The sequence below is a fragment of the Hyaena hyaena genome, unplaced genomic scaffold, assembly GCF_003009895.1.
Source record: "Hyaena hyaena isolate Hyena2069 unplaced genomic scaffold, ASM300989v1 scaffold_107, whole genome shotgun sequence".
In the NCBI taxonomy this organism is placed as follows: domain Eukaryota; kingdom Metazoa; phylum Chordata; class Mammalia; order Carnivora; family Hyaenidae; genus Hyaena; species Hyaena hyaena.
Window position 1 is genome coordinate 576,681 of NW_024080739.1, and position 22,339 is coordinate 599,019.

The 22,339-nt window shown below is 49.1% G+C and overlaps 1 long non-coding RNA gene across 1 annotated transcript in view; it reads left to right on the forward strand.

Annotated features, from left to right (window-relative positions):
• Nucleotides 1-16,699, forward strand: part of LOC120234356 — a 60,907-nt gene extending 44,208 nt beyond the window's left edge. The window contains exons 3-4 of the long non-coding RNA XR_005529063.1: nucleotides 14,989-15,079; nucleotides 16,475-16,699. This is a non-coding gene — a long non-coding RNA (uncharacterized LOC120234356). The remainder of the gene's footprint in view (nucleotides 1-14,988; nucleotides 15,080-16,474) is intronic.
• Nucleotides 16,700-22,339: the final 5,640 nt, after the last annotated feature.

Here is a 22,339-nt window from a genome sequence, read left to right on the forward strand (position 1 = left end):
ACAGAGACAAGGAAGACATTCTGGCATATGAGGTTCAGGTACATCTGAACTGTTACGAAGGGAAATTGCAGTGTCTTGCACTCAATTTTCTTAGATCCAGCCTCCTGCAAAATTGTATGATCCCTTTGGCACCTTCTGTGTCAAAATTCTTTTCCTCCCCACAAAGGCTCTAGTGCCTCAAACCATCTCTTCTCATCAGTCATTCAAACTAAAGTGTGACTGTTTGCATCTTAAAGGAGACCAATGTGTAGTGGGAAGTGCTTTACTCAAAGGAATGAATCAACATTGGTGAAATTCTAGACAGTGACAGGTAGTTTATTAGATAGAGTATTGAATGGGAGTCTTTCTTGTCCACTCATTAAAATGGGTTTTACCTGTGACAAAAACAAATACACCTGCTTTCCTTCCTTCTGCCCTCTCTCCCTTCTTTACTTTCATCCGTTCAACAAATTTCTGTGGGGTGCCTGCTCTGTTCATTCTCTATGTTCAATGTTGAAGTCCTGAAATGGGAACTTTTTACAACAAAGGGAATTGAGTCCAAGAAATTAAAAAAATTTTTTTTAATGTTTTATTTATTTCTAGGAATGAGAGAGAGAGAGACAGCGTGAGCAGGGGAGGGTCAGAGAGAGAGGGAGTCACAGACTCTGAAACAGGCTCCAGGCTCTGAGCTGGCAATCAGCACAGAGCCCGACGCGGGGCTCGAACCCACGAACCGCAAGACCATGACCTAAGCGAAAGTCAGACGCTCAACCGACTAAGCCACCCAGGCGCCCCTGAGTCCAAGAAATTTTAATCATATTCATAATCATGTGACTGAAATTACCATTTGTTGAGTGAGTACTTACTACATGCTGGGGACCATGCTAGGATAGCATTTAATCTTCATGACCATCCAGCGAGGAAGGTAGTATTATTCCCTTTTCACAGACAAGAAAACAGAGGCACCATTTTTTGGTCTAAGTCACACATATTAAGTGTGGTGTTGGAATATCAATGCAGGCAGTCTGACCTCAGAGCTTTTTTTTTCCAGGTGAGATCAGATTAGAAAGAGCACATAGGGTGGGCTTCAAGGGGACAAAGTTGCTCTGTGCTACCTGAGGAGTTGTGTTGCGGGACAGCAAGAAAGGCCAGGTTCTTGCTGAGTGTATGTGAGCACCAGCAGGAGAGTTCCCAGTGGGGCACCCCCTTCTCTTTGTTTGCCACCATCCAAAGGATCCCCTCCCCCCATGAGCAGACACCAGAAGCTGGCTGTGCCCCAGGCATGGCTCTGGTCAGGAAGAGAGGATCTTTTGTGAGCTGCCGGCCTGGCCTCTGTTAATGCCAATTAGCGTTCCTCCCTGCTTGGAGCTGCCAGGCCAGCAGGCTTCTGTGATCCTGGTGGCTAGAGGTTTTGGCCTAGAAATGTTCAGGATGTGGGACAGAAGTCAGAGCCTGAGGGAGGGACTGTATTATTGAATGGAGAGGAAATGGGTTTTCACAGAGGCTCGGGGGCCCAGCAGCCATGAGGGCAGGGCGGTCTGGGCCAGGAAAAGAAAGAGAGAGAAGGTAACATTTAGGACAGCCTTCACCCCATCCCCACCAATCTCACCTTCCAGGCGATGACTTGGGAAACGTTCTGTAGAGAGGAGAAGAAGGTCACTAGTGGGCTCTGACATTTCTAGGCTTGTGAAGGACTCTGGGGGGCCTCTAGGAGCTTAGCTATCTAGGTTTATACACACCCTGCACCACCTGCAACCACCCTGGGCTTGCTTTGCCCAGAATGTTGGCCTCAGATTCTACCTACTGTGCTCTTGTTTCCTTTGTGAGGGCTGCGTCCAGTGTCACTGCAGAGCAAGTGGCCACAGATGACGCCTAGAGGCCCGTGAATGTTCACCCCTTCCCTGGCCTCTGGCTCCAGCTCCACCTGGTTGCCCAGATGCTCTCCAGTGACTGACCCAGATCTACCTGGGGAATAGTTTTCTAGAACCCTATCCTGCAGGTTCAAGAAAATCATTTCACCTTCCAAACACAGAGCTTGCCTTACTCTTTTCTCCTCACCAGTGGGGGTCTTTATGAGCAGCACATGAAGGGACAGGGGCAGAGTGTCTACAGTAAAAAGGTGCTCAGACCAGATTTTCCATTTTTGAAATGCTAGCTCCTCTCCTCTTCCTGGCAGTCTCCACTTTTTTCTTAGTGGCTTCTCTGTCTTCCCATGACAACTACCACTTCTGGTTCCCTGTCCCTAAGAAATGGACAATTTCAGGGTGAGAGAGGAGGCCTGTCATGTAATAGAAGCCTTCTATTTGCTTCTCAAGCTCCAGGCTCAGCTCTTCTCTGTTCTGCAGTTTGAGAGAACTATCATTTCTTCCAGTACCAAAAGAAAGACCTCACTATCTCTCCACCCTTCCTGGTGAGGGCAGGCACAGTGGCCCCTCTTCCTTGCTGAGTGGCTCCTCATTACTGCATGGTCCGTCCCTTAGGAGACTTTTGGTGTCAGGGCTCAGGGCCTGGGAGGGAGCTTTGTGAGACTTTCTCTCTACACCTTGGCCACCCGCCCCCACCCTGTCATTGGTGGCTGACAGGGGCTGCTTTGCCAACAAAGGTATCACTGAAGCTTTCTGCCAGCTTGTCACTTACCTCTCCCAGAGAAGGAGTGGGTGGAGGGACCAGTCATTCAGCTTGACCCTGTTCTTCCAGCAGGTGCTGCTGCCTGCCACAGCATCTGAGGGAAGAGAGGAGCCCTGCCAGGGACTGCCCCCATGTTCTCATGGCTTGAGGTACACAGTTAGCAGATCTCTGCCTGGCCCCCAGCCCCTTGAAGCCCAGGTCACAGGACTCTGGAGGAATTACTCCCTGCACCTTACAAGAAGAAACTTAACTATCTGGTGCCATGAGAAACTGGAGATCCTTAGTCTGTCATTGGTAGCCTTGGTATCTGGATCTCCCTCAATACTCCAGCTACTAGCATGGGTTTCTCCCTTCAGATTGGTCCCATGAAGGGGCCCCTGGTCCTTTACACATGTTATTCCCTCTCCTCTCTCTCCATTATGTCTAAAGCCTACCCACACAGGAAAGCCAAGCTCAACCTTTACCTCCCCCAGGGAGCCTCTCTTGATAACTCTAGCCCACGGAGCTCCTTCCTCTGAGCCTTCATAGCTCACAAAATAGAATGAAATACTATAGTATCTCTCATCATATATTAGTTTTGTTTTTCCAATTAGTCTGTCAGTCTCTTGAGGACAGGAGACCATTGGTGACCCTTTTTTGCCTCTCCCAGTGCACTGAAAGAAGGGTTGGACTTTTTTGGAACTCAGCCATTATTGGTTGACTAATTAGAACTTTCTGGACTGTGTTCAAGGCCTGAATTTGTATGGGTATATAGTTTTCATGTATCTGCACATATGCTCGATTTACATATATATACACACATGTACAGTAGGCCTTTAAGCATGTGAATATGATTAACATGTTTGTACCGTGTTTATAAGTGGTGTAATTCATTCAACAAGCGTTTATTGAGACCTTGTCACAACTGAGCACTGTCCCAAGTGCTAGACTTACAATGGTAAGTATAGGAATAGACTGCGCAGCCCCTCAGAGCTGGGAAGAGAGACCATTAAAAAGCAATAACGATAATATGAGCTAAGTGTTGGGGGTGGTGGTGGGGCACATGGCAGGAGTGCTCACTTTAGCCAGTCCAGGGAGAAGGTCAAGGAAGGACTCCTAGAAAAAAGAAAAACTGGGAGGCACCAGGCTGGCTCAGTGAACATGAGACTCTTAATCTCAGGGTTGTGGGTTAGAGCCCCGTGCTAGGTGCAGAGATTACTTAAAAGTAAAATCTTTAAAAAGAAAAAAGACAAGGAGATATTTGGCCAAGAGACTGTTGATGACTGAATTGTGTCCACCCAAAAAATATATTCAAGGGGCGCCTGGGTGGCTCAGTCGGTTAAGCGTCCAACTTTGGCTCAGGTCATGAACTCATGGTTTGTGGGTTCGAGGCCCGTGTCGGGCTCTGTGCTGACAGCTAGCTCAGAGCCTGGAGCCTGTTTCGGATTCTGTGTCTCCCTCTCTCTGACCCTCCCCTGCTCACGCTGTCCCTCTCTCTCTCAGAAATAAAACATAAAAAAATTTTTTTTAAAGTAACTGGACTAGAAAATGATAAAAATACAACAAAACGAATTTTTAAAAAATATTTTTTATTTATTTCTGGGAGAGAGAGAGACAGCGTGAGCAGGGGAGGGTCAGAGAGAGAGGGAGTCACAGACTCCGAAACAGGCTCCAGGCTCTGAGCTGTCAGTCAGCACAGAGCCCGACGCGGGGCTCGAACCCACGAGCCGCGAGATGATGACATAAGCGAAAGTCGGACGCTCAACCGACTAAGCCACCCAGGCGCCCCACAACAAAACGAATTTTTAAAAAAGATATATTCAAGTCCTAATCCCCATTTCCTGTGAACATGACCTTCTTGGGAACAGAGTCTTTGCTGACATCATCAAGTTAAGATGAGGTCATACTGGATTAGGGTGGGACCTAATTTCAATCACTAGTGTCCTTATAAAAAGAGGGAAATTTGGACACATACATGGGAAGAGGGCCATGTGACTACAGCAGCAGAGATTGGGGTGATGTGTCTACAAGGGAATGTCAAGGGTTGCAACCTCCAGAAGCGAATAGAGTCATGGAACAGATTTTCTGTCTGAGTCCCCAAAAGGACTCAATCCTGCTGACACCCTGATTTTGGACTTCTGGCCTCCAGAACTGTTGAGAGACTACATTTTTGTTGTTATAAAGCACCCAGTTTGTGGCACTTTGTCATGGCAGGCCTAGGAAAGTCCTAATACAGAGGCTTCCTAATACAGATCTTCCAGGTGAGGAAAAGGAGAGAAGAGTGACTCTGTTACAGGGAACAGAATACAGAGGGAGCATAGCAGAGAGAAACAGAAAGTTGAATAGAGTCAGAATAGTCTCTAGGAGGTGGGAATGGAAGTTACATGTTAGAACGTGAACATGTGTTTGCATGACATGGCTGTGTGTATGTGAACAGTTTGTGTATTCATGTAATGCTTTTTGGAGTTTTGCATGTTTCATCTTGTTTTTATGATTTGTGTGTTTCTACATGCTCTCGCATAGTTTGTGCGTGTCTTGATCTGTGTGTGTGTACTTTGCATGCCAGTGCACGTATGTGGTCTGCAGGTGTGCACTGTACCCAAAGCAGTGGGTTTGTGCCCAGTCTAAGGAAGTTGTGGAGCCAGGCAGAGCCCAATTCCTTGTCTACATGGTGGGTGCTCACTGTAGATGGCAAAATCCTGGTCAGACTGTGTGATGACTCAGGTAGACACTGGGAGCTTAGAGCTCACCTGTGCTGGTTAAAGAAGACCATGCAGGGAGAACGATGCCTGGGCTGCCTTGGTGGACAGGAGGCATGTGTGGACAGAAATGCAGACTCCAGGGGCGCCTGGGTGGCTTAGTCGGTTAAGCGTCCGACTTTCCCTTAGGTCATGATCTCGCGGTTCGTGGGTTCGAGCCCCGCGGCGGGCTCTGTGCTGCCTGCCAGCTCAGAGCCTGGAGCCTGTTCAGTCTGTGACTCACTCTCTCTCTGACCCTCCCCTGCTCACGCTGTCTCTCTCTCTCTCTCTCTCTCCTAGAAATAAATAAAAAATATTAAAAAAAAAAAAAAAGAACTGCAGAGTCCCTCAAGTTTGAGAGCTGGAGGTCTCCTTGGAGATGGTACAGATTCCTCTTGCCCCTAAGCCCAACCCCACTGGCACTGCTCCAAGGGAGTCCCCAAAACTCAGCCAGTAAAAGGGCATCCAGAGATTTGGCCAAATCCCCACTTGTCTGGAAAATATCTTCTTAGGGGAACCCCAAACCCTGGACAAGGATTGCCACTGAGGGGAGGAATCAGAGGAAGGGCCACCCTTATACCAGGCCTCCCTGATAGGATATGCAAAATATATATGTATGTATCTTCTGGGGGAGAGGGTGTGTGGCTTTCATCATGGACAGAGGGTCTGTGACCCAGGAAATGTAAGAACCAATTCTCTAGTCTAGGCTGACATTGAGGGAGGGAGTGTGTGCATGGTATGTGCAGGTGTGTGCAAGCATGCGGAACTCTCAACCTGCTTCCTCTCCGAGAATATGGTTGGATCAGGATGTCAAGTGCAGCCCCGGGCCCTGCCAGCTGCTGCCATGGTCAGATTGCAGGGGGGGCTGTCCTTGACAGGACCGGTAGAACAGACAGAGCCAGTGTTAAGGACAGGATAGGAGGGGTGGAGGCTGGTGCTTTCTGAGAGAAGCTTGTAACCTAAGCTCCCTAACTCACCGACCCTTACATGGTTCACATTCAGAATGAAGCCTTGAAGATGCTGCAGGATGGCGGTGTGGGTGGGAATGGGAGGAAAGGGTGCCCCGGGAAAGCTGTGAAGATTCTGTTGAAGGAATTGGAGCTGTTCAGAACCTCAGTCAGGACCCTCTGCGTTCCTGCAGCATTAGCTTTCTCTGCCTGTTGCCAGCCCACCGTATGTTATGCCTCTGGGTATGGTGGAGATGCAGAATCTAGTGGTCCTACGTGTGGAATTGAAGATATCACTGGGGGACTTGTTGGGGCTACACGAGCTTCTGAGAAGCTCAATGGGCAGAAGGAGGGCCTCTCCTGGATAATGAAGTATGCTGATCCCTATAAGAGGGAGGGAAGAGGATCTCCCAAAGCTCAGGGCTGGGGGTGGAGTGAAGGCATGGTGGCCGCCTCCTGGCCTCAGGCTCAGCTGGTGAGAAGAGAGGCTGGATGCACCTGTTACTTGGGTTGTGTTTCTCTCCTCCTTGCACCGCGCCCTGGGCAGATTCAACCTGAGAGCCTTGCTACCTGAAGGGAAAAATTCTTTTTCTGCCCTCAACGTCCTCCAGCTGGACTAAGAATTAAATTTACATGAGACACATTCACAGGAGAAAAAACCCCAGACTTTTATAATGTGTTAGTAAGGCCCAATAATGAATTTGAGACCTAAAGAAATGACCAAGGCAGGCAGTGTTTATACTTAAAAAAAAAAAACCCTTTAATGTTTATTTTTTGAGAGAGAGAGAGACAGAGAGGGAGGCAGTGAGTGGGATAGGGGCAGAGAGAGAGAGACAGACAGACACACACACACACACACACACACACACACACAGAATCTGAAGCAGGCTCCAGGCTCTGAGCTGTCAGCACAGAGCTCAGCACAGGGCCTGAACTGACGGACCTCAAAATCATGACCTGAGCATAAGTCGGTTGCTTAAATGCCTGAGCCCCCCAGGCATCCCTGGTTTTTATTCTTTTTACACAAAGGGACAATAAATTTGTAAAGAATTGACAAGACAAAGAACATTTAACTTTGGGAGCTTCAGGTAATAGTGCCTGACCCCCACACATCCCTGCCCAACCAAACTCCTCCTCCTGTGGGCTCCCCAAACATTACTGGATTGGAGACTTATCTGAGGCTCTGAGACCTTTCCCATGTCCCTCTTCCTGTGCTGCCCCATGATCTTTCTGTGCCTGCCCTTAGCCACTGTCATCACCCCCACTCTGCTGTCCCCCACCATCCCCCAACCTCTACTGTTGCCAACAGGGCTTCACTGCTAATACTGTGTCGAGAACCCTATGACTCCCAGACATGATGGCTCCCTTGCTCCTTCTGCTCTTTCTAAAGAACTTTCCATAAGCAATTAATTAACCTCATCACATCTTTTCTGTGGAGGCCAGTGCAGGGAGGGAGGGAAGGAAGAGAAGCGCCCTGTCCCTGGAGGATAGTCATGTAGACAAGTGAGTACCCAGGCAGCTGCTGGGGGATTCTCTCTCAGTGCTGCCACTCCCTCTCCACTTTGGAGTTGGAAGCAGTGTGAGCCCAGCTCCAGGGAGGAGAGGGGGTCACCCCTTCCGCTCTCAGCCCTGGCTTAGTCTCCAAACCGCCTGACAAAGCCCTTTATCATTTGCTCCCTCCAGTTGCTCCCACAAGTTGCTTTTTCTCATTCCTCCTCAGGCAACTACTGGAGTCAAAGATGAGGCACAAAGGACTTGGGGAAGGGGGGATTGCAGATGAGTGTAGAGCAACACATCCTCAGGTGGCACTGATGACCTTTCTCCTGGACGTTGTGCCTGCCCGACTGGTGCAGCAAATGACATGGAAATGCAGAGGTTCTACATGCAAACGTGCCCACGCATCCTGGTCACTCCACTGGCAGCATGTGGCTCCTAGAGCGTCCCTGTGCAGTCTCATCTCTTGTTACCCAAGGGGTGGGACCCCACTAAGCTCTCGATGCACATAGTGTGGACAGCTGCAGAGAGATGGGGCCCAGGCTAGCGCTCAGAGGAAAGACAGATTGGAAGAGGCTCAATGTGGGACATTAATTGTGCACCTACTGACGCCAGGTCCTGAACTAGACATACTGTGCATGTTAGCTCATGTCACCCTCTGACTCCCCAGGAAGTTCTTAAGGAAACTAAGGTTTAATAATGCAGGAACTTGACCCAAGATCACACAGTGAATAAGTTGTGAAACCAGAACTCGACCAAGATTTTCTTATCTGAGCAGGACTTAAAAATGTAAATCACACAGTGCCGTCCCCTGCCTAAATCACTCTCACGGCTTCCCAGTGCCTTCTGCATGAAATCCTTCTCCTTTCCACCGCTGGCAAGACCAGCACCTCTGACCTCCCCTCTGCCCCCCAGCAACGTCGGGCCTCTTGCTGTTCCTCTAGTGCATGTGCTCACTCTCCTCTCAAAGCTCTTACACTTGCTTTTCCCCAGTTTGGAACACTTTCTCTCCAGACCTTCATGGGGTGGCTCTTTCTCATTCTTCAGGTCAGATGCCACCTTCCTTCATTGAGAGGCCTTCCCTGACTACCCAGGCAGCTGTGGCCTTTCTCCTTCCCTCTCTGTCCCTTCATTTCACTTTCTTTTCTTTACAGCACTTAGCATCTGAAGTTATTTGTATGTTAACTTCCTCCTTGTGTGTTATCCACTAGAATAGAAGCTCCTTCCTTTCACCATTGTATCCCCAGGGCCTGGTGCTTAGTAAGTGCTCAATAAATGTTTGATGTACAAATGACCTCAGAAAAGCTTTCCTGGGCCCCAAGGGGAAAGCTAGAGGAGCAATGGGACCCATCAGGAAGAGAACTTGGCCACTGGGTTGCAAACTATGACACTGGGTTGCATACTGATCCCTGAGGCTCCCTCCATAGAAGAGAGTCCACCTATCTGTCTGTCCATGGAGATGACTTGGGCTGCCTTTCTGCACAGAAAGTATGTGTAAACACATTTTCTCAGACTTTGCATGAAGCCAGATAGGAGACACGAGGCTGCCTGCCATCTCTGGACTAGATCTGGGCACCCTTAAGCTCCCTGCATGATCCCAGCCTTTCCTTATCTTGGCCTAGGTTCAGGGCTGCTCAGGAGCCCACCGGTCACCCCAGGGGGTTGTGGCAGGCATTGTCTGGCAGGGAGGGAGAGACTGCTTGCTCAAAGAACCTGATCTTTTGCATTCGCTGACATTCTTGGATTTGGCATTTACAACCTCAGGGTTTTATTCCAAAGAGGCCTTTTGCATTTGATGTAAATATTATGATGATGAGAGGCGACACCGAGAATACCCTGTAGGAAATGTAATTCCACCCCCACCAGGCTGGGAGCCTCTCCCTGCTGCTGCTTTGGGTTGTTATTCAGGGGATTGATTCTTCCCCGTTCCTGGGCTAACCCAGAAAGCCCCCCTCCACTCACAGGCAGCAGGGTTTGGGAGTAGCACATTAGTTATTTTTCCAATTTGCAGAGGCACTTTCATCCATCAATGTGGGAAGCGATCGGGGCAAGGCTGGAGCTGGTTGGTGTTGCAGCCATTCTCTGTGTGGAAGAACGGCCCCTTCCGGAGGAGGCTTGGGCAGTCCTCAGCTTTAGAGGAGTGGGATTGGGGGATCTAAGCCAGTAATGGGCACTATAGTTTCCCCGAAGTCAGCTGCTCTCTCAGTCACTTCCTCAATAAGTGTCAGTCACCATACTTCTCCCAGCAGGGTTTAGTCTTGGGTCTATGTGCCTTTCTACTCTCTCTAGCATTGGAGACTCCCTCCAGCTGCAGTGGCCCTTGGTGCCATATTCCTACCTTCTTCCCAAACCTCTGGGGAAATGACATTTATAATCCCCATGTAGAGTCATAGTGGCAAGCTAGGACTGGAGAGCTGTCCCCAAATGGTTTGCAAGATGGAAGAGCAAGATGGCAACTCTACACTGATATCTCTTTAATGGGCTGTGTGGCTAGGTACAAGTGGTTGAATCTCTCTGAGCTTTGGTTTCCACACCCTTCAAATGAGGAAAATTATATCTATGATGTAGATCCAAAGAGAGTGCACATAAGGAGCCCTGCCCAGTGTTTGACATGAAGTGCATGCTCAGGAAATGTAGGCAGTTATTCTTAGGTACGGAGGGGGTTGTGAGAGATAATGTGAACCAGGAGCCAGATACCAGCCTGGAAGTCCAGAGTTTAGAGCATTTCTTCCTAGCTGTGGTATGAACCTTATATCTATAGTTAACAGTCATTCAATAAACATCAGTTATTTGGATGTGTGATGAGTGCTTTTATCATCATCGATAAGCCAGTACAACCTAGAGTTCAGATTCTAGAATCAGAGAAACAGGGTTCAAATCCCATTTTGGTCTCTAGATACTGGAATTTTCAAAGTTTTATTTTCTTCACATAGAGAAGAGAATACTAACAGAAGCATGTTATATGTAAAGACTGTGGGATAGTGTTTGGCATATAGCAAGCCCTTGATGAATGTGCAGTGTGGTGCAATGGGGAAGACTCCAGATTTAAGATCAGAAGGCCTGGGTTTAATCTACTTCCATTTCCTATTTACTGTCTTACCTTGGGCAAATCACTTCACCCTGGAGTCTCTCATTTCCCAATCTAAGGAAAAGGGATAATGTCACTTGGTTTTAGATTGCCATAAAGAAAAATCTTAATGCTTGCCATAAGAAGGATGCTCCACATTTGTATGGTGATGAATGAATGAATGATGTGGAAGATTTTAGGATTTGGATTCAGAGAACTTGGATTGACATCCCAGGTTTATCACTTACTTTCAGTGTGGTTTGGGACAAATGACTTCACCTCATTGAAGTAAAAGGAAGGAAAAATCCTTCCTCTGCCCTCAAGGTCTTCCAGCTGAACTAAGGATTAAATTTACAAGAGACGTTTTAGGAGGAGGAAAAACCAAACTCTTATTACATGTGCAGGGAGGCCCAATAATGAATTTGAGACCTAAAGAAATAACCGAGGCAGGCAGTTTTTATATTTTTTAGACAAGGAGACAATGCATTTGTGAGGAATTGCTAGGAAAAAAAAAACTGAGGGACACCTGGGTCGCTCGTCAGTTGAGTGTCCGACTTTGGCTCAGGTCATAATCTTGTGGTTTGTGAGTTTGAGCCCCACATCAGGTTCCGTGCTCACAGCTTGGAGCCTGGAGCCTGCTTCGGATTATGTGTCTTCCTCTCTCTCTGCCCCTCCACCACTTACGGTCTGTCTCTCTGTCTCTCAAAAATGAATAAATGTTAAAAAAGAGAAAAGGCAAATTTGATAACGAACTCTCATCAGAATCTGGGCTGTGCTAGTAAATTGGTAATAAGTAACAAAAGTTGTTTATATAGTCTTCTTGGCTCTAAATTTCACATCTCTGGTAGTAAGGATGTCTCTTTACCTCTATAAAGAGGGTACCTTTCACATGGGAGAAGTATTTCTTGCTTTCAGAGAGACTGAGGAGGGTCTGGGTGTTCTTCCTGCACTGTCTATCTTGTAAGTAACTTTTATTTTGAATAGTTAGTATGCCAAAGTAGTACATTTGGGGCAGCCTGCCTTTGGTCCCTACAGAACCTTGGGTTCTTTCCTTATAAAACAAGATAATAGCTACCCCCCAGCATTATTGCAGAATAGACCATTAATATTAAAATGCCTCGTAAACCATAGGCATCGTGCTCACTCTAGTTTAATATTACTTGGTACGGATCCCTAGGTGAGGAACTATGAGGGCTCCAAAGAGATGCAAAACCTTTGGGCCTAGCTCTAGAAGAACTGGGATAGATTTGGGGAAAGGAGGCACAAGGTAGGGACAGAACTACACAGAGTTCCACACATTCGTTGACTGCACACATATTTACAGAGTCCTAGGCATGCTATTATAGGTCTGTTGAAGGTTTTCAGTTAGGCCTGATGGAGAGCCTTGAAGGTCAGGGTAGGGCCCCTGGCTTGAGTGTTCTGTGATAGAGGTCTCAGAAAGCTTACGTACCATCTGTGCTGCTGAGTTCCTCTGTGGGGCAGGCCCCTGGCTCGCTGAGTCAATTTCCTCAGTCGCTCTCTGAGGAACAGTGAGCAGAGTCCATTATAGGGAGAGCATTGGAATCAGCCATTCAGTATGTTGCCCCTCCCCAAAGGTCAGTGGCCTATCTGGCCACTGTAACTGGTGGCCAGAAAAGACCTGCCGAGAATCCAATCTAATGGAGTGGCAAAGGCTCTAGCTGCTCTTCCCCAGGAGCGTGAGGGTGAGTTGCAAGGTGATTTCACTGCTGTCGCATTCTCCCTTTAGACACAGGCTGTCCTCGAGGGCAAAAATAGCACCTTCAGAGGCAGGAGAGTGTTGTGACATCATCCCCGGGTTCAGCCAGCAAACCCCTCTCCAGACAGCTGATCCCGCTTGCCCCTTGGAGACCAGAGCCAAGGTCCTAGGGGATAATTTTGGTGGCCCTGAGCCCCTTCAAGCCCACTGGCTCCAGTTCTGGGCTCTGTTTGTGAACAGAAATCCCCTAACTTGGCTTTTTACCTGGATGAAGAGGAGTGCGCTCAGCAGTCCTCTGTGGCTGGGTGCATGCCCATCTCCAGCTCCCCAGGGCTAGGCATAGCAGACCCGCAGGGGCCTACAGCCTCTCTGGACCAGAAGCACACAGGCTGGGCTGGAGACAGTGAGCATGGCACCCAGCCTGGACGCTGAACTGAGGGGGAAGACAGTCTGTAGTCCCTGGGTGGTGGGAGGGAGGAAGGAGGAGGGGGGGGGTTGTGGAGAGAATAGAGGAGTTTGTGCACAGTGTGTGTGTGTGTGTGTGTGTGTGTATGTGCATGCACACACTGCAGCTGAAGATGGCAGGAGTGGGAACTCCATAGTCTCTACTGATTAGAAGGGTTTTGAAATTGATAAATTACTTTGTATTGGGGCAAAATGATTTGACCAGATTTCAAATGTCTCAGAGAAGGGAAGCTTCTCTTGGGCCAACTATTGATTGCTTTTAATAGAGCTGGGACTTTCTCACTTAAAAACAACAAAATAAACATCTAAGAGAAGACACTAATTTACCTCTCTCTCCCTTCCCTTTCTCCCTTTTCTCTAAGAACAGAAAGGGACTCAGAGACCCAAACAAGGCTGGGGTGAGGCTGGAGTGAGGCCAGGGCAGTGCTGATGTTAGAGCCATGGAGTCCCTCTGGGGCATATTGATGGTGGGGGCTCAGGAGAACAGGGGACCCTGGGTTGGTCCCATTCTTCACAGATCGATTTTTGCCAACAGACACTGTCGGAGCCTTTGATAAATCACTCATCCAAGTGATGAATGCCCTGAGGCTGGGTGGGGTGGGGGAAAGGATGCTGGTCTGGGAGGCAGTTCTAGAGAAGGACAAGGGTGAGGATGAAGGGCTGGTGGGCAGAGGGAGCCGACTGATGTAAAGCTGAGTTCTAGAAATTCTGTAAGATAACCCCAGATCACTAATCCTGGCTTTATCTCTCAATAAGATTTGACCATAATCATTAACTCAACAGTGCTTCAAAATTCATTTTCAGTCTGTCTCTCGTCTGTCTCTTGCTGTCTGTCTCACTGTCTTCCTCTTTATCTGGCTTCCAAATGGACTCTGATGGTTTTCTCCCAGCAGAGGATTCCCTTGGGTCTGCTGGAAAATGGAAAGGAGTGTGGGGAAAGCTAGTAGCAAGTAGGTGGTTGGCAGTGGGCAGTAGGAGGAGAAGGGTGAGGCGGCCTCTTGAAATAGGTAGAGGTGAAGGGCCTGAGGCCAGTAGAGAGAGGGAGGGGCTGGGGGAATGAAGATATGAAATTGCAGAGCAGCTCTTGCCAGAGAGAAGCCAGTTTCCAGGTGTCTTATTTCTCATGGAGGGAAAGATCAGTCATGTGGCTTTCCCATCCCCCTCCCCAAAACAGTGAGAGCAGATACCTGCCTTGACAGGGCTGAGGAATAATAGCAAGAAGTGTGGAGAGGAAGAGAGAGCAACCCAGAGCCACAGAACTGATCTCTCTTATCATGGCCAGAGACTGACTGCCTGTGGACAGCCCAGCTCGCAGACCATGAGTCTAAATTCATTCTGGGTGACTTTGGATATGTGACTTATCCTCACTCACCCTCTAGTTCCTCACCTATAAAGTGGGATAATAGAACAGATTTTCATGAGGTTTATATTAATTAAGATGACATGTACAAAGTGCTTAGAACATGACCAGGCCCATAGTGAGCATTTAGTAAATGTTAGCTGGGAATGTTATTCTTCTCCCCAGGAGCATCATGGCAGAGTCTGAAGTCATGAAAACTCAAAATGTGTCAGCCACACTGGAGTCAAAAGAGGGAGGGAACTTCTGGCTTTTCATGAGGGTGGAGTAGTCTCCCCAAATTACTGATCCACAGGCCAAGCCTGTTCTACACCCTGTCCCCACCGCCAGTGCCAATGCGCCATGGGCTGAGTCTCCACCACTCTGTAAAGGCACCTGAAACTTAGTCCTTGAAATGCCTGCCAGGCTCCTAGCTAGCCCACCGGCTTCTGCCCGCACGGGTTGGGCTTGGCTCCTCCTTACCCCACCATCCAGGCTGCTGCTCCCAGGCTCTGAGCCCTGGCTCTGTCCGTGGTGCTAACCCACATCACAGCCCAGACCGGCCTGCAATGCACAACTTCCCACCTCAACCATCCGCTCTTGTCCCCCAACTTTAACATCTCTGATGATCTCCCCAGCCACCAGGAATGAATTCTGAGCTCACGTTCTGGACCGCTGCCAGGAAGAAGGAAGCGGCGTTAGTATAAAGAATCACACAAAAGGCCGCAGGTAATTATGTCTCTTTTAAGCTGCTAACAGGATTGGCCGTTTGATAAATGGGAGGATTTGAGGCTGTTTTGTCACTGACAAGCTGTTGTAAGATCATATTGGAAGCTGAAGACAGTTTATCTTCATGTGTGTGGTGGAGAGACGGGAATTCTCCGTGGATTTTACACCCTCTTCAAATTAATGTGATTTCCTAGGCCGTCCTGTGCACGGGAGTGAGTGATCTTTATGACTCACTCCATGATTAGATTACCTGGCTCAGCAGCCACCTCCAGCCCCTCTGAGTGCCCTCTCCTTCCTTAGGCCCCTCCCTGCTCCCATCGCTCTGGCTCTTCCTCCACCTCCTGCTCCCCTCTGACCTCCTCCAGCCCTGGTCTCAGGGCCAGCTGCTGAGCAAGCCCACAGCTCAATTACTGCTGGCTAGCCCAAGAGGCAGAGGGATCTGGTTTCTTCCATTTCTCTGGAGGGAGCAGAAGAGCAGGAGGTGGATGGGAAGAAGAGGAAGCAATAGGAGAGGGAGGGAGGAAGCAGAGGAGGAGAGAATGAAGGAGGCAAAGAGGGAGTCTAACCAGAAAAACAGAGCCAAGCCAAGGTAGAGAAAAGAAAGACAAGGGTGGGGGGTGGGGGGAAACAATAGCAAAGAGAGAGGAAAGGTTTTTTCTTTCATTTTAAGAATGCTGTTCTCCACAAGAACTAAAGTAGCCTACTTCCCTGAACTTCTGAATTAAGCAGGTCCCCTGGGTACTTTCTTTGATAGCTCTGTTTTATCATCTTCAGAGCACTTACCACTATTATTTTGTTTATTTATTTATTTGCTTTTAAAATAGTTGTCCTCACCCTTAAACTGGAAGACCCACAGGGCCAGAGTCAGGGCTGCTATGTTCTTCCCAGGACCCCAGCACCTAGCACCTAGCAGGTCTTTGCTAAATATTTATTGACTATGTGAGGTGGAAGGTCTGAAGGGCCAGGGCTGGCTTGCCCTCCTGGCAGGGACTTAGGATGGGAATGCCAAGGATATTGTCACTGGTTGGATTTGCTGAGACATTTCTGGAGAAGAGAAAGCTTAGTTAGTTCTTTGGACAGAATTATGTATCCTCCAAAAGAAAGCTTTTCAAAATGTGGTCCGCGATTCACCACATCAGAGCCCCCTGGCAACCTGCATCTTCACAAGTACACCACGTGATCTGATGCAGTGGGTCTGAAGTTCACACTTTGAGAAACACTATTCTGGGGAATGGGTGAACTGAAGGCTCCTGCTCCAGGGAGGTCACAGCAGAGCCAGGGATCTAGGCTGCTGCTGCTGCTGCTGTGTGAGTGAGTGTGAGTGAGTGAGTGTGTGTGTGTGGTTGTTTGAATACCTGCAAGGAGAATGAGGAAGCTAAAATCCATTATTTCCAGGCAGTTGCCACCTCATTCTACATACACACCGGAAGCTACTTCTTTGAGAGGCCCCAAGTTCAAAGGAAAAGCTCTCTTTCCTTTGGGGAGCCTTCTGGGGACAGTTCCCCCACCTGACCCAGGACACTAGAGGAAGAGGAAGACAGCAACAGATGTGAGGAGGAGAAGGACCCCTCCCTGCCCAGTGCTCAGGTGCCTCTGCTCCCTAACCAATTGATGTTTCTGCAGCTGGCAAGTCATGCTTCATTTCCCAAACAAGCTGAGCAGACCACCCTCAAGCTCCAGGCCAGGCTCTCTGCCTCTTCAGGGGACCTCCCCTAGATTTGTCAGCAATGTATGCTTCAGGATTGATTGACTGCTACCTCAGCACATGCCCCACCCAACACACATCCCAAATGTCACAGCCCCATCATTCTAGACGTGGGTATGGCCCACACAGGACACCTGAAATACAACAGTGGGTTCTTGGAGGTGAGGGACAGTGTGCCTGAGCAGTGGGACAGCCTGGGAATATTCATGCTGGACCTCTGCCTGGGCCTGAGAACAGGGTGAGAAGTATAGAAGATAAGAGCCAACCAGTTTTAAAAGATAGCTCCCTCTATGCCACTTCTGCCTAGTAAAATCGAGGCATGTAGATGGAACTAAGACCACCTTCCAATCATTCTATGCTTCAACAACTCTGACCTTACTTCATGCCTCAAGCACTCCAGGTTCTCTTCTGCTTCAGTAGCACCCTTACTCATGGTGTTCCCTCTGCCTGCAATGCTCTTTTATGCTCTTCCATCCCTTTCATCTGATAACTCCTACCTCTCTTCCTTGCTGGACCTTTCTGGATGCCCTGGCTTTGTGCTACCACAGCTCTACATCCTCTACCACTTGCAACACTCAGCTCTCTTGTCACTATGTATTCAGTGCCTTTCTTCCCCATGAGACTGAACTCCCTGGCAGGAGGGACCATACCTGTGTGTCTTGTCCACTACCATATCCCTGGCACCACCACTCATAGTACCTGACATGCAGTGGACACTCAGCTAGGAAGACTGGGGCTTGAACAGAGCAATTTGTTCAATAAATGGCTCTTGAGCATCAGTTATGTGTCAAGCACCATGGTAGACCCTGAAGATGCACCAGTAGGCAAAAAGGCACTCTTCCTCCTCTCACAGAGGCTGCATCTGATGGAGAGATAGATCGTTGTCAATAATCATACAAATACTGTATGCAACTGTGACAGGTGCTTTGTAGAGGTCCATGGTGGTAACAAGGGTACATAAAAGTGGGATTAAGTTGGGTTAAGTAGGTCAGGGAAATTTTCTGAGAAGGTGATACTTCTCTGAGATGGAGATTGGTGTGTAGAGCAACAGTAGAGGAAAGAGTGTTCTGGAGAGACAGAAAAGCATGTGTGAAGGCCCCGTGGTAGGAAGGAGCATGCATTCTACAAAGAACTAAAAATCCAGAAGGTCTGGAGTCGTGGGGTGAAGGGGGAGGCTGGGCAGCAGCAGAAGCCAAATATGCAGGGCCTTGTCAGGTGAAGTAAGGAATTTATTCCTTCATCTCAGAGTAAAGGGTTTAAACACTGAAGAGTTTAAACAGCAGGGGGGCAGGCACAGGAAGCAGTGATATAATCAGAATTGCATTTTGAAAAGGTCACTCAGGCTTCAGTAGGAAGGGAGGAGTCTGAGTGAAGTAAAAGGACTAATAAGTAATGCATTGCAGCCATCTGGGCCTGGACCACAAAAGTGCTACTGGAGATCAAGAGTAGTAGATACTTTTTGAAAGACAGTTTTCAAGCAACGCCACAGGTTGGTGGCAAAACCAGAACTTAGTACCCATTGCCAGCCTTTGCACTTTCCTGTAGCCATTGGCCTCTGTCTGGGCTGTGCAGTGGGCTACCATAAGGAAGGGTTCCCAGGCGTCCCCCCAGAAGTATGCTTTGCTTTCTGGCACCCCAGGTTCCCTTATTCTGTACTGTGTTTCTCTGGTGGTGCCCGTAAGTGTCCTCTTTCCAGCTGGAAGGCTCGGACTGGATATCCATCTAAGAAGTGGGGTTCTCTCCTAGCCCCAGGTGCTTTGCATTCTGGGAATCGTAGTTCTGCAGCAGGAATGCTGGGTCTGCTCCTGACTGTGGGTCTGGCAGGCAGCCTGGTTGCCATGGCAGCAGCTGGGCTGGAGCCACCGAACCATTTCATCCACAGCTCTGCTAGCTCTGAGAGCCTCCCAGCAAGAAGGCTTGGGCTCTGGGGAGGAGGAGGAGGGAGGAAAGGAAAAGAAGAGAAGGGAGGGAGGGGAAGACCTCATGGACCTTCCCCAGAGGCCTGGGCTAAGCCGCACCCAGCTCTAGGGCTTGTGGACTGAATTGGAGAGAAGTCACCAGCTCATCCTCAGAGCAGGACTCCCCAGCCACCGGGAGCCAGTTCTACTGCTCAGTTCTTGTCAGTCAATCAGACCCTGTAATTCAGCTCTGTGAATGCAGAAGTCTGCAGCAGACACAGAGAAAGGAGGGAGCAGCTCCCTCCCCAGGGAAACATGGAGCCTGGGTAGAAAGGCAGGAAAGTCCAAAATAATTACCTAGGAAGGAAAATGTCCTACCCATTTTTCTCCACAATAACTCCAGAATCCATTCCCTTCTCTCTGCCCCTTGGCCACAGTCCTGATTCTTTCTATCCCCCCAAGAGAAGGCTTTCTAAGACACAAATCTAGTCCTGTCACACCCCTGCTTAAAATTCTTCAATGGCTCCCCTTTGCCCACGACTGGATCAAGTCCAAGCTCTCTAGTAGGACCATTCATGGCCTCACAAATGCTGGCCCAAGGCTCACTGTCCAGTTTCTCCTCCTGCCTCCCTTCTGCTCCAGTCATATGCAAGTTTTCTGCTTCCACTTTCATAGCCTCTGCCTTTGCACATGCTCTCCTGCCTAAAATACCCTTCCCTCCCTCTTCCAGTTTCTGAGAAGACCCAATCCAGCCGAGACACCTCCTCCTCTGTGAAGTGTTCCAAAATCTTTCTCTACCAAGGGAAGAATTAATGGCCTGGTGCTCTGAGCTCCCAGAGCACTTTGTACAACCCTCTCAAGCACTTATCACCCATGTTGTGATTATTATCTCTGTAGCTGGCTTTCTCTCTCTTTCTCCTGCATCTGAGCCATCCCGGGTGTCCCAGTGCCCAGCACAGTGTCTGGCACAAGGTAGGCAGTCAAATGGTGAATGAGATTGACTGCACCAAAGGAAGGCTATTAGGTCCTTTGCTGCTCTCCCACTCTCCCCCTTCCTGGGCTCTCTGCCTTTCCTGGGCCGCTTCCCCCACCTTCTCCTCCCACGGGGCTGCACACCTCACACACAGCAGCAGACTGGCAGGCCCTATTGAGCGGTGCCTTCTATTCTGAGCAAAGGTGGCATGGGCACCTGCATATGGAGGCTGCAAGCCTCCCCATGTCACTAGGAATGTGTATCAAGTGACACCTAGGTCTCCAGAGAGGAGGTACCCGTGTCTTAAATGGAGTCATGATTTATGGACCCAGCTACTGGAGCTGAAAAAAACAATTAGGCTTCCCTGCTTCTCCACCTGGCGGCAAGATAATTCCAGGGAAGTCCTTCCTCCTGGGCAGAGACTCCCTCTGCCTGGGCCTTGGCCCTGAGGCTTCTCCATCTGACTCCCCACCCCACCTCTGTCACCTTACTTCTTGGTCAGTCCAAACTTCCTGGGCCTGCATTCCCTGCATTAAAATCCTGACCCTACCATTTAACATCTGGGAAGCCTTTTCCAGTTTCCACCCTCTCTCTTATTTCTCCATCATAATAAGAGGATAAAAATAACCTGCCTAGATCATTCATTCGTGTATTCACCCTTCATCTGTCTCCCCGTCCGTCCGTCCATCCATCCATCCATCCATCCATTTATATATTCCCATGCGTGAAGATTTATTAAGTGCCTACTGTGGGTCAAATACTGAGTTAATCAGTAAGGATGTAGAAGTGAATCAGAAAGACATGATCTCTGGGGAGCCTGAGTGGCTCAGTCAGTTAAGCATCTGACTTCAGCTCAGGTCATGATCTCACGGTTTGTGAGTTTAGACCCCGCATCGGGCTCTGGGCTGACAGCTCAGGGCCTGGAGCCTGCTTCAGATTCCGTTCCCCTCTCCCTGCCCCTCCCCCACTCATACTCTGTCTCTCTCTGTCTTAAAAATAAATAAACATTAAAAAAGAAAGAAAGAAAGACATGAGCTCTGCTCTCAAGGAGCTTATAACCTATATGGGGAAGACCAACTGCAAAGTGTTCCAGGGTGGAAATGCAGACTGTGAAGTAAAGTTCAGGCCTGAGCTGGGACCTCAGTATTTATTTCCTCAGTGACTGTGCACCTGTGCTATGGCAGGCATAGAGGATAAGCACAAATACAGACAGGCTCTCCTTTCATTATTCTCAGTGCAGAGACAGACACAGCACAGAGAGGACTCAGCCCTGCTGTCTACTACAACTGGGAAAGGGCCAGGAAAGAAAAGTTTGTGAATTCTGCAGCTGAAAACAGGGGATCCATACTCCCCAAGGCCCTAGGGAGGAGTCCCTGAGATTGGAGGCGGGGTCCTTTCACTGGTAAAGGTGATAATGAATGGGCAGAGCCTTGGTAGCACTAACTGGGTTGAGGCAAGAAGCAGCCTTGCCTAGGCAGGGTGCGGGAATGATGGAGCAAGGGACTCTCACAGAGGAGGAGTGCTGGCTACTTCAGGCCTGGAAAGGTTGGCAGATTCCCAGAGCACATAGAGGCTACTGTCAGCCCACGCTCTGCTATTCAGCTAGACCTTTATTTTCTCTCTCCTGGGAGAGCCTGGTCCAGGTGTCAGTGCAGTGAGGGTGTGGGGAGGCCAGAGGCCTACATGGTGCTGGCTCAAGCTATTATCCATGCTGTAGCCCCTAATGCCAAGCCCACAGCTCTGAACAGCTTCTCACGCCCTCCCTCTTCTCCTCTGGCTGCTGGAAATCAGTGCTTTGACTCAAAGGGATACAGGCTCCAGGGCTTGGAGGAAGATAGAAAGTAAGAGGGAATGAGGAAGAGGGTGGGTAAGTGGAGATTCATCAGTGACCCTCAGGGTTTCCACAGAAAAAACACCAGCTTGCACTGTGAGTCTGGGTCTCAGTTCCTCCATCTATAAAATGGTGGGGTTGGGTTCACTGTAAGGGCTCTTTGGCTTCTGCTCCTGAGAAATGGTGGAGGGTGTCTCTGCAGAGAAAGGCTGTCTCCACCCTCTGCTAAGAGACCTAAATCAGCATTTGTTGACATTTCCCAGGATGCCCTAGGTGCTGGTGACATTTCAGAGACTTGATCCCTGAGGGGGCTGGAAGGTACAGAGCTGACCCCATGGCCCCTGCTCCAGGCCCAGATAGGCTTAGGCCACAGCCCTGCCCCTCGCATCCTCCTGAGACAAGCCTTTCATTCCAAACAGCAGCAAAGTATCATTTTCTGGGGTTGGTCCTGAGATGGCATGAGGGCTGAGATCTCTCTGAAAATGCTGACTGGGGGAGGAGTGAGGCAACTCTGGGCTCAGAGCTTTCCTCACCCAGCTTCAATATATGCATCTATAAAATGGAACCCATAATCTCTGCCTCCTTCACAGAATAGTTGTGGGACTCCAAAGAGAAAAAGGAAGTGTTTCCTAAACTGTAGGTTTTTGTGCAAGTGTGAAGGACTCTAATGAGGGCATTAAGCTCTAAAGTGGGCACAGTGAGGGGTGGAGGGATGGAGCGTGGAAGGGATTAGCTGGGTGAAGGGGCTGGAGGAACCAGGTGAGATTCCGGCACTTTCATGGGCTGGAGAGAGTTTCTTGTGAATGAGGCCAGCAGAGGAGACTCAGGGAACCCTCTGATGTCCTGGTTAATG